Source organism: Dermacentor andersoni, chromosome 2, assembly GCF_023375885.2.
Source record: "Dermacentor andersoni chromosome 2, qqDerAnde1_hic_scaffold, whole genome shotgun sequence".
In the NCBI taxonomy this organism is placed as follows: Eukaryota; Metazoa; Arthropoda; class Arachnida; order Ixodida; family Ixodidae; genus Dermacentor; species Dermacentor andersoni.
This window is the reverse complement of record NC_092815.1, coordinates 32,457,040-32,475,583: the sequence shown is the minus strand read 5'-3', so window position 1 is coordinate 32,475,583 and position 18,544 is coordinate 32,457,040. Positions and strand designations below refer to the sequence as shown.

Here is an 18,544-nt window from a genome sequence, read left to right as displayed (position 1 = left end):
CGCGTCACCCACGTGCTGCCTTTCCTAATCTTCCGGTTAGCGATGCAGTCGCGCCACACTTCGATCCGTTTGCAACGTGCCGCACGAGACATCGCAAAACAAAAACACGTACGCAGCTGCGTTCAAATGTCGCATTAGGGAGTATCGTAATCATCGGCGAATTTTCTTCTGCTCCGGTTTTCTCACTTCCGCGACTGATGACGAGATCGTCTGAGGTTAACGTGGCGCGAAACGAACAACATGCAAAAGTTTACCACAATAAAGAGCACTCTAAGAAAGTCGAAGTTTCACCCGAAAGTCGAAGCATCGGATGTCATAGCAAATTAGTGGACAGCTATACGAAGTAAGGATAGCAGTTTTATCGGTTGTATAAACTTGTAAACATAAGCATACTAACTAACTTAGCAAGTATGCTGTCACGCGCGCATAAAAGCAGACATCGACAAATCTCACCAGATGACCGCGGTAACTCGCTGTCAAAACGCTCGCATGAGGAAACGCGGCAGCAGCAGCGAACGAAATTACATTTGTACTGTCCTTTTTATCGCTTCAACGCAAATTGAGCGCGGAGTACACACAGCACGCACAAAGCTACGAGCCTCCGACGCAGATCGCTCTTATATATATACGGCTGCGCGACCGCGCGCAGCCGCCTCATGCGTAGTTGCAGCCGGGATAGAACGCCGCTCTCCCTCCCTCCCGTCCCCTCGGTGCCCCACAGCGTTGGGTGGCTTGCGCACGACGGGATACTGCGCCCTTCGTGCCCACTTTCGCCTCTCTTGCGCGGGCGAGATTTGGCCGCGATTGTCTGCTCGCACGCTTTCACTCGCACATACAGCGTAGGGCGCGCGGCGACGGTATTATCGTCCTTGGACTTCATAGGGAACCTCACGGCAATGGCGGTGGTGGGAATGCGCTTCGAGTGTACGTGAAACTGCTATGGCAATAAAATAACGGGCTCTGTAGCAAGTCTGCGACCCTTGCCAACAGAGCTTGTTGAGTGCGAAGCCGGGATTTTCCTGCTTCGCATGGCATCTCTTGAACGGAAATTTTTTTAGCTTCCGTGTGAACAGCTCTGCTAAATTGCCTTTCTGTTCTTGCTTCACTATGTCGCTCTCCTTTCCTCTTTTGCAGCGATAGCTGTCAGGCGTACTTCAATCAATATTGGCTATTCCTGTTACAAGTTTATTCCCTCCTCCCGTTTATCAAGTTTTCTTGGCTGAAACCGCTAGAAATGAAACCGTTATTTCTTCTAAATCAGGATTCACTTCCAGCCCGGCGACGTGTACTTTCAGTTGTCAAACCACCACTGCTTTCGGTGACGCTTGGACTTCAGTTTGAGCGACTTCGCACAATTTTTTTCTAAGGAGAGAGAGAAAACAGGAAGAGGAAGGTAGGATTTTTCTTTTCTTCTTTTTTTTTTGCTCGCCCTGAGTATCTTGTTTTCCCGGAAATTGGTTATTCCCTCCATCAGTCGTACATGACGCAAACAGCGAGGATAAAATAAAAGAAAATTAAATTATGGGGTTTTACGTGCCAAAACCACTTTCTGATTATGAGGCACGCCGTAGTGGGGGACTCCGGAAATTTCGACCACCTGGGTTCTTTAACGTGCAACTAAATCTAAGTACACGGGTGTTTTCGCATTTCGCCCCCACCGAAATGCGGCCGCCGTGGGCGGGATTCGATCCCGCGACCTCGTGCTCAGCAGCCTAACGCCATAGCCACTGAGCAACCACGGCGGGTGCAGCGAGGATAGCGTGAGAATCGAGCGAGCGGAAAGAGTTGCGTATTTCCTATTTCCCGTACATCGTGCGTGAGTCTCACTTTCCAAACGCGACCGCGTGGAAGCGGTCGCCTAGGAAAGAGAGCCGGTGCGGAATATCAGCGGCGCTGTGTCGTGCAGGAAAGCGGCACTCCGCACGGAACCGACGAACGGGTGGCACACTGGAAGGACTGTTAGCGCTAAAAGCATTACTCGATAATGCTTTTAGCCGTCCTTTCTCTCGGCGCCCTTGAGCAGTAATGCTCAAGATAGATTATCTCTAAGCTTCGCGATGGTCACTGTTGGCCGCCCTCAAGACCTGAGCTGCTCTTGACGACGTCCACCTCGGTGCCGGCCGACGCTCTCGGTTCCGCGTGTTTATTTCTTTTCCCGCTTCCTGGAGAAGGCTCAGCTGCAGTGTCGATGAAGCGCCCCTTTTCGGCGAGATCACAACCCCACCGACTAGTGCCTGGCTGGTGACAAATGACACGACTGCTACGTAGTGTCGTCGAGAACGCCTTCGATTGAAGGAGCAAAGTAAAGAAAAAAAAATGTGGTGTGCTTTCTACCGCTGTAATGTTAGCCGTCGAGGGCCTAATTATTCTCCGATGGGGCGGCTGCCCCCTTCTCTATGCCAAGGGCTTCGAAGTAGGTGACAGAAAACGATAGTGGATGTCAAGAGCTTGAAGCGTGAGGTTCCTGTCACTTGCGTAATCATTATACTGCGCTGCTGCGCGGCGCGAATTCCGCTATGCCTGCGCAAGATTAGGTGACGGCTGGGCCTCAATAATGAAGAAAAAGAAAGTAAGGAAAGCCGCTAGGGTTGTGTGAGTCTGCTGCATAACGAATGGATAAAGCTTTTTTTGTTTTCATTCTGATCCAATTTCGCTTGCATAGAGTGCTTTTCTGTGACTAGATCGTTGAATCCGCGCAATAAATTGCGTTTTTATGACATTTTAGAGCATCATTGCCTGTGTATTTCTGGTTATCAGAATCCTATAAGAGCTTTTACATTCAGATGTCTTCATATACCCAAGAAAGGACTGTCATCGCTCGCCCAAGGAGAGTTAGCGCGCCTTCATACCGACAGCAAGAAGTTGGGCCCCTGACGACCTGTCAAACTTTCCGTTTGTTACATACTTAGTAACGTGCAAGGTATTGCATGAAGTGACTTTGCGGTTTGGAAGATGGGGAAGAAAAGAAAGGTGGGCACGTTTTCTAAACGTTATCCAATTTGTTATTCTACACTTGGGGAGGGGAAAGGAAAGAGAGGAAGAAGACGTGAGTCTAGCTCAACCACATGCACTGTACAAGGTGCAGCGTATCTACAGTTGAGCAGTGAAGTATGTCACCTTCATGAACGGAAATAGACCATGTGTGGCCTTCTGGACTCGTGAGTCCTGAAGTCAGGACCTTTGCTTCAGTAAAAGTCCCTTCAGGAAGGTATGCACTCAGCAAGCCCTGGTGCTGTTTGTACGTATGTATCCTTCACGTGCGCCAGGCAATAGCGCGAAATTTGTCTGGTAGCAACCCTCCCAAAGGAAGCTGCATAAATCCACAAGTCCACAAATGCGACTTTCTATGTAACCAGCACAAATAGCAAGCCTCAACACTAATTTGTGTAACATAATACTGTTGACCATCTGCCACATTTCAGGCATTTCAGCACTTAGGTAAGGCGTCTCAGCCTTGAGGGCTCTTCGAGAACACTAAGCAGTAGCTGCAAAATAATAGGGGGGCTCCCAAATGTGCTGCTTCTTTGCTCTAGCAAGGGTGTGTGACTGCTACAGGTAATAGGCCAACAATAAAGTGGTAGCAGGAAAGAAGATGATAAAACGGCTGCTAAATTTAACGCGGGAAATGTGAACAGGAAGGGGAGAAGAGAAAGATAAAAGAGAACGCGGTTATAGCCGTATGCAGCCGCCTTTTCACGTCTCTGCCGTAAGTAAAAGAAAACAAGAACTTCCGCCATGATGGAAAGACCAAATGGCGGTGCTGGAGACGACGAGCACCTGGTGCCTAAGATATCAGCTGCGACACTACTTTCTGTTCGATGCATTTCCCGAGCACGTGGACTCCACCAGTTGTTCTCGGCGCGTCGGCCGAGTAGTGTCCAAGCACAGACGCAGATGGCGGAAGGGCCGAGGGTGCGAAGGGACACACACCCCTTTTTTTACTGTTTTGCCGGTCGCCTCATGGGCGTAATCTGGGACTCACGCGAGCTCGGACCGACGGCGCTGATTACCTCAGCAACCGATTCGCCTCCATGCCAGGTCCTTCTCGTCGCGCGCTCGGCACTAATGTGCAACCGCGTGCCGCTACCACTGGGGAGCGCTACATTCACCAGCGACACCGGAAATGAGGGCGAGGCTGCCTCTTTAGCCTGGTGCCTGCCTCACCGACTGCCGTTTGTGTGTCTACCGTAGTTTTTTTTTTTTTTTTCATTGCACCGGATCGCATTGGCGACCCACTTTATCTCGTCGCTCGTAACGCGGCTGCGGACCTCACACGAACACTTCCTCTCTTTCACATCTAGGTCGCTCTCTACTCCTCTTACTTTTACAGCTGGAGCCGATAGTAACCGGAAATTTGCCACTTCATATATTCTTTTCTTCCTCCATTCTTTGCCCTTTTCTGTTAGTCCTCATTCCCTGGGCTTGCGTAAGCATTAGGTGTCAAGGTCGCTGCTTGCTTGTGTGCGAAAGGTTCTCTAGTACGTGCGCGGACAGACAGCCTGCAGAAAGAATCGAGAGAATAGGCGGCCTGATTTTCCCTCATTGGCGTCCGGAGAGTTTTCCCTCTAAAGCACCGAACTGTCTCGACACAGTTGTGTTTCATTATAATCAGGATGAAAAGATGCCTACATGGCTGTGATGGCAATATTGAAAATCACTGTAGCGAAAAAAATCAAGTAGAGTGAAGGAAACGATTAAGCTAATGTTTTCAAAGATGGGGAAATCATGTTAGTAGGTTAAGAGCAGACCCTACTTTCGCTGAATTCACAATGAAGAGAAATGAAGGTGATTCACAACAGACAGTATCCAGACGCAGTATGCTTCATGAGATGTGTTTGGTGCTGACTTTCGCTCCTAGATCAATTTCGGACACTAATGTATGCACATTGTCAAAATTGTATGAGACAGGTAGCTCGCGATCACTAGGCACACTACAGGGTGTTTAATGGAATTCCTGTGGTGGGCCATAAGGTTGAAAGCCCCGGAGAACGAGAAGAACTCTCGTACTCGCCATCAAGTGGCGTGGAGCGTTAGAAGCGCCACGGGAACCGCATTAAAAAGCCGAATGACATTCATCTAGTGAAGGAGTAGGTCAGCCATATACTTTTGACAAAGACTGTATATGCATATACAAGGCAACGTCTAGGCTGGCCATCCTGGCAAAGCTGAACGCTGAACTTCGAGAGAAATGGTCCAGATACCTTTCTCGAGACAAGACGTGGCGACACTTGTATTATCACATGCTTGGCGTCTCGAGCGATCCCTTCAGACAGATACAAGCCACCAGTACGGATTACTATAGAAAGTAGATCCTTCATGTGAATTTTACATGCTGCGACGTCTCAACAGACAACACCAGTCACGCCTACAGCATCAGACTCAACGTCTCTTACACGAGCTCCTTCAAGTGCAAGATGCAACTGACGGACTCCCCAGTGTGCGTTGGACACAATGCCCCTGATGACCTGCAACACGTTCTGTGCGACTACTGCCGCTATGAAGTCTAGGGTTTTACGAAAACTCGTCTGGCGAGGAAAGAACATTCGCCAACTGAAAAAATTCAAAACAGAGATTGACGTTTCGGCGCCCAATACGGGTGCCTTGTTCACAATGAACGAATACATGGTGGTCTTTATTATATACGCGTTGGAAGACGTAATGCGCTTGCGTACAACTCAGGGAGGGGTCCCCGTGTCCGGTTTATCGTGTTAGTAGTAGTTTGTATGCAGAATGATTCAAGGAGCAATCAGGATGATAATACGGCATGATGATAATACGGCATGGATGATAATACGGCATGATAATTCGCACTGCCGCTATGCGTCAGACAGAGAGTCTTTGAAGGCGGGACTACACCTTCAAGAGGTCTCGAGCTTGGAATTGCGTCACCTCCTCGGCGCATGGCAAAGCACCACCTGTGCGTTTCAATTTCAGTTTCAGTTTATTCAGTTTATTACCCGCCACTAAAGTGCTGCTGACATTCTTGCAGGCCACGAGCCTTAATGAAGCTTTGTAAATATTGCTACGGTGTAATTGTATATGTGCGCATGTGACTGTGTGTGCTGTTAAGTGTTTATCAATGAATCTATGACAATCATCACCTAGCATATGGAGAAGCACCTCAGGCGAAACGCCAGGCTAACATTTCCAGCGTATCAGTAAGGCTTGTTTCTAGCTTTCCTCTGTACATGCATATGTGCACACAAACCAAGTCCCTCCTTTCTACTAATTTTTTTTGCACCCACTCAACATTGAGTACGTAGATACTGCCAGTATTCACGGGACAGGAAATAGATAAGGTTGCAAAATCTGCTCGCTCGCCTGTTCCTCAGACATCAGAGGAGGTATTCCGTAAGAGTCCACCTCGTGGACATCTCCATTTCGTCTGCTGTTGAACTTCTGATTGGTTGGGCTGGGCGGTGCGCCCGCGGCAGCAAGGTGCCACAGCCAATCAGCATTTCATCACCAGAAGAAATGGACATGTCCACTAGGTGGGTTCTTACACAATAAAGACCAGTTAACTTAGCGCATTCGGCTCAAGACAACGTTCTCCATCCACATGACGTACGCTGCTAGTTTTAGAGTGACGATGTATATGGCTGGGTTCTGGAAAAAAAAATGCGTGCGTCTATCGAGCCGCGTAGATTGAGAATTTCTCCCCATACGTGGCGCGATACCGAAGACAGTGCAATACCGGGCCGACCCGCGGCAAAGGTGATACATTAAGATGATACATTAAGATGATACATTAAGCATTCCCCCAACTTGCGAAAATAAGTTTAATATTTTAGATCCGAATACACGGCGTATCAGATATTCAGCTGATAAGAACAGATACTACACTTTGACCCGCGTCGGCCATGTCTAACGTTCGCACCGCCCCGTCTTTGTCGGCATTCCCAAGCGCTCGTGTATTTCCTTTCCTTTCCTTCCGTTCTCCCGTGGTGGCGGTCTCGTAAACGTGCTACCCGCCAGGACCAGGCGGCGGAAAGAAATGCGAACCGTCCATGCCACCCCGATCCCGCAAACTTCGAACGTTTAACCGGAGCAACCGCCAGGTTTCATAGGGAGTTTGTGGGGAACCAATTTTGTGGGCCTGTGCTGTGACCGCTTGTCCTTTTCGAGTGACCTCACAGCCATTACTGCACTGCGCGACGTCGACAAACGCACGATTGCCTTGACCACGGTGAAGCAGTGTGTACCATCGGAGTGCGGTCAGGTGCGTGCCAGTTCTACGGGCCGGGACTCGTTAGTAAAAAGGTGTCGCGTTTTGTAACAATATATGGGTATGCACACCCCCGGTGCCTCATCACCTTCCGAGGCTCAACGTCGCGGAGGGGCGACTAGTCGCGCCAAGCCTTCCATTGTTTGACGCACGACATTGGAAAGTTTGCCATTAAGGGGCCTACATACATAGCTTCGCTGATCATTCACCTTCACAGAGTGAAATGGCACTGAACTTTTTTAAGGCTAGGTTGCGTGCACAAAAAGTGAACATAAAAGCAGAGATGGCACAGTGCATAGTGGCATAATTGGTGGAGCAGCGCGCTCGTCCTATAAGGAGCAGGAACCTCATCGGTGTTGCGTTGTATCTTTTGATTGGCTTTACCAATTTGTCCCTCTGAAGTAGAATACGATCACCAGATTCGTGCTCCCTGGCAATAAAGCAGCTGTATTCTGATAGGTCTCTCTTGGTTTCAGCCTCTGTCGGCTCCTTCACTAGTTCACTAAGTCGAGCTCCTGGGTTTTCATTGTTCGTGAAGTATGTATTTAGGGGTTGGAATAAATATTCGGAACATGAGTAGGAAAAACATATTGAAAAACGAACGAACAACGTAGGCGTGCCTGAGCCCGGAGCTAGCATTTCAGTTTTGGTAACTGTTGTAACATTACTTGCGTTGTGTTCAGGAAGCGTGTACATAAACATGCACGATGTGGTTTGATTAGGTGCTGCATCATTCATTGCCGCACCCGTTTCAGCGTTCATATGTCATTATACATGAACGCAAAAAAAAAAGAACATGACGCGCATATATTCACGCAGCCTTTGCAACTCTATGAATTCATTGAACTAATGTTATTAGAAATAAAAAGTCCGCAATGTTGGATTTGCCTTTATTATCATTTCAGAGGCGAATTTCAAAAGGACCTTCTTCTGCAACGCTTAAGAATTAAGCTCGAGACTCTAAAATACCGTAATCTTCTCTAAACCGACGACAATTTCCAGCGTCGTTCAGGTTCGCGCACATAATTAGATGTTATGTTTTTATTCTTTTATTTCATTTTCCCCACTTTCTTTCTGCCTTTTCCCACGCTTTCGCTTATCACCACGAGACGCGTGCACAACAGGGGCGCGTTCGCTGGAGAAAAGGGAAAAGAGCCTAGGTGCTAAACAGTGCTATTTAAAAGCGCGTCAGCGGGCGACGCGTTCGTGAACTATTTATGAGATTTAGCCGCCGTCCTTCATAACCAAATCATGGGAAATTGAGGAAAGCCTTTTCTTCATCCGGCGTTGTCTTTTGCCGCGCTATGTGGTTTTGGCTTTCATCGCGTTAGGAGAATCGCGCCCAGCGCGTGAGGCAATGCACGACATTCTTTTGTTGCTGCTGCTTTTGTTGTTGCAAGACGCAATTTTTATAAAGCTGAGGTCGTGCCATTTCATTACTTTTCTTAGGATTGACCCGCAAATAAAGCAGTGTGCTTTGTGAGCACCCCAGCCTCTAAAAAAAAAAAGGAAAAAACAGAAAATGAGACGGGAATGAAAATCGCGTGTGACCTTATTGCGGCTGTAGTGTTGTGAGCGGAAGCCTTCTACAGGCGTCACACGTTGCAGGCGGCGATGAGGGGATTTAAAGTTTGTGATCAACACTGTCTGCGTTGCTGCATTAATTCATGTCGTTTTCGTTGGCTCGTCCTCTTATCTTTTGTCCGCTAAATTCAGCCATGAGAGCGATGCTGCATGAAGTGTCATAACGGCGACGTTCATGCATTATGTCGCTCCTAAATTTCCATGAAGGCAAGCGATGTCTGAGGATTACTGCTTTATTAATGTTCTATAAGCCATGACATCCACCCGCATTCTGTGGAATCCTGTTTAACCAAAGATTCTTTACATTTCTTTTCTAAACTTCTTTTTTATAAAAGAAAGTTAGGTTTAGAAGAACAGATATGCTGCTATAAAAAAGCGATACAAAACGGCACAATAGCGGTAACATTCTCAGCTAAGGCCTTTCTAAAATTTTGTGAACTGTAATAATCATCGATTAGCGTGCTGAATGTTTTTGGTGTGCAGTATCCACTTTTGACGACCCGGTTGCAAGTGTAATTCTGGTAATCCGCGGGAACCTGAAAGAATAGTGGCATTGAAAGAATCGTCACACTAATGAGTAATGAGAGGCTAACGCTACAAGCGGTGCCCGAATTTATTTTGCTTCCGATTCACGCGACCATGCGCAGAAACTGACTCACATTGACTTTGCGTAAAACATATACAAAGAACTATAATAGAATGAAAATATCCAGGAGGGAAGCGCAGCCGTTTCGTTCTTTCTTTCTTTTTTTTTTAGTCCACGTCTATTTCACTAGGTAGTTTATAATCATAGAATTATATTCACTATAATCGCGCTCTACTGATAGAAGCAGTGTACGCTTCTGGATTAGGCTCGGCAGTGAGAATTTTTTTTTTACGGCAGGTTTTTGAAGGAAAAAGAGATCGTGTAAAACATCGGGATGAAACAGAGGACATTAAATTAAATCTTGTTCTCTTTCAGTTGCGCCAACTAGTCATTGCTATCTAGTCTTTCTCGTCTCCTTCGCGTTAGGTTATATCCGAGTTAGCGCAATGTCACTGTAGTGAACGTCCTGTCACGACTTCGAAAACGGGAAAAAAAATGTAGCTTTGGAAGGGCGCCTATTACTAAGCGAAGGCTTTGGGGCTGATTCGGAGTGCGTGCCTAAAACGTTGCACCAAGACACGCAAAACAGGAAGTCGTTTTGCGCGTGGTAGCGGCAGCGATTACCACGGTGTGGCTGTTCTTTGCGCAGTGGAGGCCCATCACGCTATGTGTTCACTGTTTGATGACGCAGCGGAAAATAATAATTTAACAAAGGAACTGTCGCGGTTACGAGTTCTCGTTCTGTACCATTATCAGCGCGTACCGAGCTCAGCCGGCCGCTTAATCCGAGGTAAATGCCGACACATGGCACCGCAGGGCGCTTTTGCGAGCCAGCCAGCGACGATGCGGTTTGTTGCTGCGCACGGCACCACCGTTCCCCCTCGCCGATGACATCCGTACGCACTTACCGCAGAGTGCGCGGACGAGCGTGACTGGCATCGGGGACACGCCACCTTGCTCTCACGAGAGGATTACAGTGTACCTGTAAGAGAACGGAAAGAAGTGAGGGGGGAAGAGGAAAGGGGGGCGCTTGCGTTGTAGAGGGGACATTCCAGAATGGGCTATCCGAAGCCACCAGGGAAGTAAGTGTTCGTTTCCACACAAGCGACAAAGCAGAAAGCCGACAATGATCGAACTCCACCCGTCAGGGAATTGTAAAATATATATATATATATATATATACACATAAAGAACAAATTAATGTAAAACCGTCATTTACTCTTGGTTATTCGGTATTGCTGGTGCGGTCATTACTTAAATGAAATGGGAAACCTGTGTGAGAGTTGTAGCCCCAGCGTTCGCGAAATGTTGCATTAGTAAATGACAATGAAATAGGACTAAGTGGGCTTGGCATAAAACGATGACAGCTCGAATTATTCGAACTGGACGTCTCTGACGTGCTATTCTTGCGAGCACGCAAAGCAAGAGCTACCAAGAGAACAACAACATTCGCTGTCAAATCGTATGTGTATTTTTAAGTCTTGATTGTGCGGTGTTCTTTCTTTCTGATCCAGAAATATTGTGCTCGTAATGTCTAGCCTCTGGTTTTAATCAAATCGACAATAAAAACACCCAAATGAGTATCCTCTTGTGAAAGGTGAAATTGCAATTTGCTGCCTCACTGTTTTCTAAAAGTTTCATCACTAGGTCACGTGAACACAAACTAATACGTTCTCGAATATTTCGAAGATTTCTAATGCTTATTTGTGTTGCTTTATTGATTAAGGCAGAGTTATCAACAAGATAAAGCGAGTGGGTGACTAAAGAGACAGGAATTTTAAGCAATTAAGAGTTAAGTTGGCTACGCTTCGCGGGGGAAGGCAAAAGGCGCGATAATAAGTACAGTTGGTATGGACGCGATTACAGCCAAATATTTATTCACTGGGAATAGATTTAAGTACTGTAGTAGAGACAGCAACGTACCATTCGTTTTCAAAGAATAAACGAAGGTTAAATATGAGGAGAGTCAGGAGGAATGTCTGACCCATCATGCTTTCGCCTGCTACTGAACATAAACAACAAGGAAAAACTTGCAAGAGCTGAGGAACTTGTTGGTGACCACGTACACGAAGGCGATTATACGACATGTCAAAACGGGGTACATGAATGCGAAGCGTAGTGAAAAGAAGTACAAGAAAAACATACTTCAAAACTTCACTTCAAATTATAGAGAGTGGTACTGAGTAACGGATTTCAAAACTGCGCTAAAAAGAGGATCAATTAAAAAACACACGTAATTAACTGAACGTCAAAAATGCGCATCTTACCTGTTTCTAGATAGGCTTAGGCCAGTTAATAACTTTTTATTTCCTCGTTATTAGGATGTTGGTTACGGCATGTTTTGCGGTTTTCATATCGAAAGCAGCGTGCCGGTCCTGTTGTTCATGCTGCTTTCATTATAAAATCTGCAATCACTGCATACCACGAACCTTCGGAGCGAGAGGTCGAAAAGCGAGTAATGTAATCACTCATGTCTCTTCTAGCGCAGCAATGCTTACCTTTCAGAATTTACTCGTTGCCTACAGAATTGACAGTCATGTCCATACCACACCACATATTTAGTAAGAGCACGCATGCATAATATTACTATGTCGAAAGGAGACTTCCCACGCAAAGCTTATTGGGCGGGCACTATTTCCATGGTTCTCAGTACCGACTGGGCTTCCGTTGGAAGGTTAATACGAAACACTTACGAAAAATGACGCGAGCGAGGTGCAATGCGCGCTGTAGCGCCAATTGCAGGGAAGCTGCGAGTTGGACAGAGCACTGGAAATAGATTTTGTGCTTCGTCGTACATAGAACCGGCTTTGAATTTACATCACGATCTCAAAGGCGTGTAAGGGCTCTTCAAGTGGAAAAACGCTTGAGCAGTAAAACTTTTGTCGAGGTCTTTTCTTTTTGCAGAATAAGAAAGTTGAGAACTTTTCTTATTACACATCTTATCCTTCAATGCGTAGCTTGGCGGTGTCTCACAGTTTAATATCCCAGTCACGTATGTGTAAGGTACAACGTGCACGGCCTTCCTTTAAAAAAATTGATTCTCGCATGCTGCAATAACTCTTATATTTCGCTCGCACTTCTGCAAATAACTTTCTTTGCTTCCGGCACCCACCATGTGTTGCTGTTTTTTTCTCACTATAGCTTTAGGAAGGCGCAACTGGTTGCCATCAGCCCCATGCGCATATCCTCCATTCCTATTCGGCCTTGGAAAACCCCCAAGGAGAAAGCCGCGAAGGGGAAGGTTTCTGCGTATTCGGTGCACACGGAACAACAATGTTTCGTTGGCGCTGAATAAAGAAACGAATGCACAAGTACAACTCGCTGCCTGCAAGATGAGAGCGCAGCTAGATGCTCCTTCAACGCGCCAGGGCCCCATCTCAGGCGTGCGCGCATGGGGCGCAAGATTTCTTGGTATACACAATACCGAAAAGTGCATCCTCTATAGCCGTGCCCTCCGCTACTCTCCTCCTGTCTCTATTTGACTGCGCGAACAGTGGTTGGAGGACGTTGGAGGTTGTCGGCTGGTGCGAGCAACCGGGATGGCGCTTGCTGCAGAGAAAAAAGAAAAAAAGAAGAAATGGGGGTGGGGGTAGGGGGGGGGAGGGCAGGAGCGCGACCATGGCAGGCAATCTGCTTCAGAGCGTAGCGGGTGGCTTGCTCCTAATTTACATTTTATATGCGCCGCTAAGAACCAGAGCAACCAGGCGCTAAGCGAAACGGTATGGAAATGTTCCATCTCAGGTGCCGGGAGTTCCGCTTTTGCTGCTGTCGTCGCCGCCGCGGTCGACGCCGAGACCACGGGTGTCTTTTGTTTATTTTTTCGTGCGTATGCCGCCACGCTGCGACTCAGTTTATGCTTTTCTTCAGGATTCTTTTCATCACCTCGCTGTTTACTGGACAGGTCTCCGGAATCCCTTATAAGCGCTCGCGGGGAGTGAACGCAACATGTCGTGTTTTCTTTGATGAACATAATCACGGCCTCCTTCTGTGCAAGCACTAAAGCTGGTCAAACCGACTTTCAACAGAATATCAACGGGTCCGCTTTCTGAGTGCAATGGAGATCTCAATTTCTTGCTCTAGTTCTTTGTTTCTGGCGGGGCTGTTCAAATAGGTTATCTAGAATACTCGGAACCAGTCTGAAAGCTACATTAGCTTTTTCCCACATGTTACTTCGTGCATACATCTACCCTAAAAGAATTTTAATTAAGCAGATTCCCGAAGGGCCCTTCGGCCTAGAACATGTACGAATATGGTATATATAAGTGAAGGCTTGGCCGCAGTCTGAACGGCTTGCGAAGCAAGCCGTTCAGACTGCGACCAAGCCTTCACTTTACATTTGTTTCAGCTCAAAGGCGAAGATAATGACTCCGGGAATGTGACAGCGGTGAATCAGATTTGGAAATTTCATGAAGAATGTACAAGCATGCTTTATCTTGAGAAATATCAGCACAGAAGGCTAACTTCGTATGGTCGGCTTCCTTCATGCAGTATTATGGGGAACCAGCGCTGGAGTTTTCACGACACCTACAGCGCCGCCCTGGTGGTCAGAACGTTCACAACTCAGCCGCTCCCGCGGACGAAAATTCCTACTGGTAGTGGCGTTGCGTGCGCTGAAAGTCGAAGGAAAACAAAAGGACGCTGACGATACTGTTGCGTATACAAGTGCCGCAACTACGTCGGGATGAGGGAGGATGTATCCTTTTGCGTCTTTCCATCTAAACCCTACGAACAAGAACGGAGGCGGCCTTGGATCCAAGCATTCAGGCGAGCGGAGTATGTTCCTGTCTTGTCGCCCTGTCAAGCGGTGTCGGGCTGGTTTGTAAATCGAATTTCGCGTGTGTGCTTGGTATATTTGATAGTGAAGACGGTCAGCCGTGGCAGCCAGTACCAAACAGCAGAATGTGCAGTCGGCATTTCGTCGGGAACAAAATGAGCAATACCATGCACCATCCCGCAAACCTACCAACCATTTTTCCTTCACAATACCACCGCCAAGCCCCTTCCAATGCCACCGCACGAAGCGAACGATACGAAAAGTAAATATTATCCATTCATTGCCCAGAATTATGTTGGAGGGAAGCTGCCTTGTAATACGAGTTGTGTGCGCATACTGTCGTCGCACGCGCGACTAAGCCGCCTATGTGTTTTTTTTTAAATGCGCATGCAGATGAGGACTCGGCGCTGAGATGCATCCGGTAAATTTATGTAATTAGTGCTAAATGTAGCCAGCGTTGTTACGGATCCAGCAGCGGAGCACTCAAACCCTTGCTTGCGCGAGTCAACTGATGCGATAAAGCTTTCTTCTTCATTGACTGCTGTGGCGAAGTAACATCAGAATTTTTTATTCCTAGCCAGAGAAATATGGAAAGTCTTCAGGCCAACTAATACTTCCGAAACCATAGCGCAGCACGACCGGAGCCATAGTTGCTAGATTTGCGAGGCAGGCTGCCCCGCACGCATGGCAACGGCACACAGCGCAACCATTAAATAAACACACGTGCTCGCCGCGACACACTGTGAAAAATATATAAAGCTTAAAAAAGCTTCTTTCGTCATTTCTTCACTTGATGGCGCTAGCTTCTTTACGAAAACTGTCCACTTGAAGCGGCGCGAAAACGGAAACATACAAACTATAATACGGCCGCGCAAGTGTGTGTCGTCTGGTCGAGCGGCTGGGATATGCCGCGTTTCGTCGCCAGGGCGGCGTGCAACGCACTCTTTTCGACGCGCCGCCTATCCAGCGCTGGTTCCCCACAGGACTGACGATTTGAATTGAGGAATGCAACACAATGCGCGACCCGTCGCCGAAGTTCGGTGCCTATGATGCGAACCTCCTGGGCGCAGGTCTAGAGTTTCATTTCAATGCTGCGGTGACTGTGCTTCAACTTTGCCTGAATGAAAATCGGCTGGTCCGTTTGAATATAGGCGGTTCATATTAGACTGCCACGCGGTAATAAGTATGCTGCATGCCCTCAGGTATGCTATAGGTGCTGCTTCGAGACCATAAAAGCCGCCATCAGTCAATTGGTTGCTGGCGGTTTTCAACGAGCACGGGTTGACGAATGCAATTTAAAACTGTTGACTTTTCTCTCCCTGTGCGCGCGTGCGCGCGCTCAAGCGGGTTTTGAGCTAAACCTCGTTTGTTCAACATTCCTCATATTTTCCTTTCTCGGCGAACTGAAAGTGCGTGCTTCTATCTTCGCTCCTTCATCTTGTGCCGCGGGGTCCTTTCATTTTCGGCCGTGCCACAAACGTCCTTTTGTTGCCTTTGAGGCCCGCGGCCGTGACTCGTTTCCGAGTATGATTTCGGCCGCGGGACGTCATTCCCGACGGAAGTCGTTTAGTCGCCGGCTGCTTGTCGCTTCATCTCTTTTATTGCCTTTCCTTCACTATCACACTAACACCGCCGCCTCCGTTGCCAGCTTCACTGACGCGTCATTACAACTTTTCTTTTCGCTTCTCATCCGTTTCGCTTTGACCAGGCGTGCAAGTGAAGCCACGTTGTTCTGACAGACCGGAAAGTGTTAGGCAAGGTCGTGAAGCGTGTTGATGTGTCTCCTCTTTTTATCCCTCACAGTCTTCTGTCTCTTTTTTCACATTGGTTTCAGACGGGGTTCGTTCTCCTGCGTCAGCAATGCTTTCACGGCTCGCTGGTCACTTCGTCGGTGCGGTGTGCACGGTAGACAGTAATCAGCGTTAATTCGCCCTAGCTCGCACAGCGTCCTGTAAAAATGACATTGATTGCGAGCGCTCCTCCTAAAATAAAAATTCGTTATTTTTTGTACTTGCAATAAGGTGACGATATATGACATCCGATAATGAGCACTGACTATCTTTGTGTGCTCCGTAGTAATTGTCCTTCCCCAACCATTAGCATGAAACGAGAATGAAGACGGAATGTTAGGCTAGTCGTACAAGGCAAATTTACGCGCGATAAAATTAAAGGAGACAGCAACAACAACAACAATAAATGCGCTCCTGAATAGTTTCGAAATCTGTAAATGATGGGGGTTTTAATGAGCGAAAAAACTACATTGTCAACTTGAACTGTATGCTTTATAGAAATGTCTCTGTTCAGCATGTGCATAAACAACCAGAATCCTTCTTGCAAAAAGTTTTGTGTGACTCACTGGCTTTACACGCTGCAAATGACACGAACGTTTTAGGCATCCATTAATATGTGTTGCGCGGCATTGTTGGAAGCTTAATTGATGAGTTCACTGATTAAAAATAAGAGCGACTAATAATATTTATAGTAAGATGTGCTAGAGTCGCTATAAACTTTTCTTTCTCCTTTCTTTCTTTATTTATTTGCTTAAAAACCCCACACAGAGGTATTACACAAGGTTTGGGATTACAACACTAGGTTAAAGCGATAAAATCGCTGAGACTTCTTCTGTGAATGCAGATGCAGTGGTGCTGGCAGCGTCGTCGTTAGGAAGGCCGTTCCTAATACGACATCGATATTTTTGTAGTGGCGTTGCTGTTTGCAGTTCGGCTCAAGAAATAGCAGAGTGAAACAATGTCTGGTTATTTACGATGAAGATCGATGAAATAATTTATGATAGGTCTGTGAAACCGAACAACTAGCTTCAAGGCAAGCCTAGCCGTTCATAACTCTCGAACATCAGCCTTACAGGTAAGACCTATTATCGAACCGAGGTAGCATAGTTTATTCCAAGTTTCCTCTCGCTTGGCCTGTCGTCATAGGCATTTCTGTGCGGAAGAGTTTGTCAAAATATGCTCGGATCAGCTGATGATCCCCAATGGATACCACTTTTCTTGAGAACATTATAATTAGGCAAGAAAACGAAATGCTGTGACTATTACCAAATTAAAATGGGTGCACGCATGTTCCTCGAAGAAACACTGAATAAAGTTGTAACAAATTAGTTCTGCAGAATTCCGCAAGGTGGACGAAGGTTCATGAAAGAAAAGATCTACATCCACCCGAATGTAGCAAGAAGCTACAAAGGAAGTCCACACGGGTTTCTCAGAAACAAATCCGAGACTAGGACGAATTTTTCTTCAACTACAAAGTTTTGTTTCGAAAAAATGCGTGTGGATTTCATTGGTAGCTTGGTGCTACATACGGGTGGATGTAGATTTCTCCTTTCATGGAAGAAGTTTGTTTTATGAGGACGAGGGAGAGACCGGTTAATAAAGAAGCGCGAGGCACGATTGTGCAGATTTGTAGGCTGGTCTTACAATTAAGCACTGATTTCGATGCTTCGTGTTTGGGATCCGCTAGCTCTTCAGTTTTACATACTCTACCGATGAATTTGGCAAAAGCAACACTTGCACTCACAACAGGCCAACCTTATTTCTTTAATCAGCGCATTCTTTGTAGAAGGTAGCTGCGTTTACTACTGTGATAATCTCCTTATGAACAGGAAACGTGACTTTGACTGAAAAGTATCGTATTTATTCATTCCGTTCGCAAGAGGCATTATCGCTTATGACATCCTAGACAGACCGCACCAGTGCATACCGGGGCATCCTGGTGCGCCGTTTCATCTACTCATCCTCGCCCAGGGAGCCCCGAAGTGAAGCGATGCGATTTGCCGAGGATGCCACATGCACCTTGTCTGGAGTGTGACATCCTAACCAAAGCACGTCCGTATGCTCCATCCTTCCTTTTCCTCCTCCTCCTCCTATGTTCAATTGATAGGTGGTGTGTGTAGGGACGGATCCACTGAACGGCATTATACACAAAGCAGAACCTGCTGCTCGCTGTACATTAAAAGAGATATCACCCTCATGACGACTCTTTAACCTATGTTCATAGCAACTTGGCTTTTTGTGTTCCCAGCAGCCGCTTCGAATCTTTCGATGCTGGACGTACAAACGCAAGGTCATTCCAGGGAGGAAGAGGAAGACGACGCTGTTCCATCTGTTGTAACCTCAGCTCTGTAATTTTTGCATAGGTTTTGCCATTCATTAAGTGAGCTATTTATATTCTTGGAAGACGGCCGCATCTTTAAGGCGGTACTGTCTCTATGGGAAGGGTACGGCTGCTCCGGCGCCGCCATCTTTAAAAGGACAGCGCCATCTGAAGGAAGCCAGCGTGGCGATGGCCGCCTCGGCCATGGCCTCGCAAGGTGTGGAGCTGCCAGACATCAGGGACGATAAGCAGTCCAGTGCGTCAT

General features: G+C 47.1%; 1 protein-coding gene and 1 pseudogene across 2 annotated transcripts in view; one reads left to right on the top strand and one right to left on the bottom strand.

Moving 5' to 3' along the window:
- The window catches only part of LOC126542481 (protein amalgam-like), a 384,751-nt gene that overhangs the window by 242,987 nt on the left and 123,220 nt on the right, over positions 1-18,544 (top strand). The window lies entirely within an intron of this gene.
- On the bottom strand, positions 6,661-6,862 carry LOC126542691 (U2 spliceosomal RNA; annotated as a pseudogene).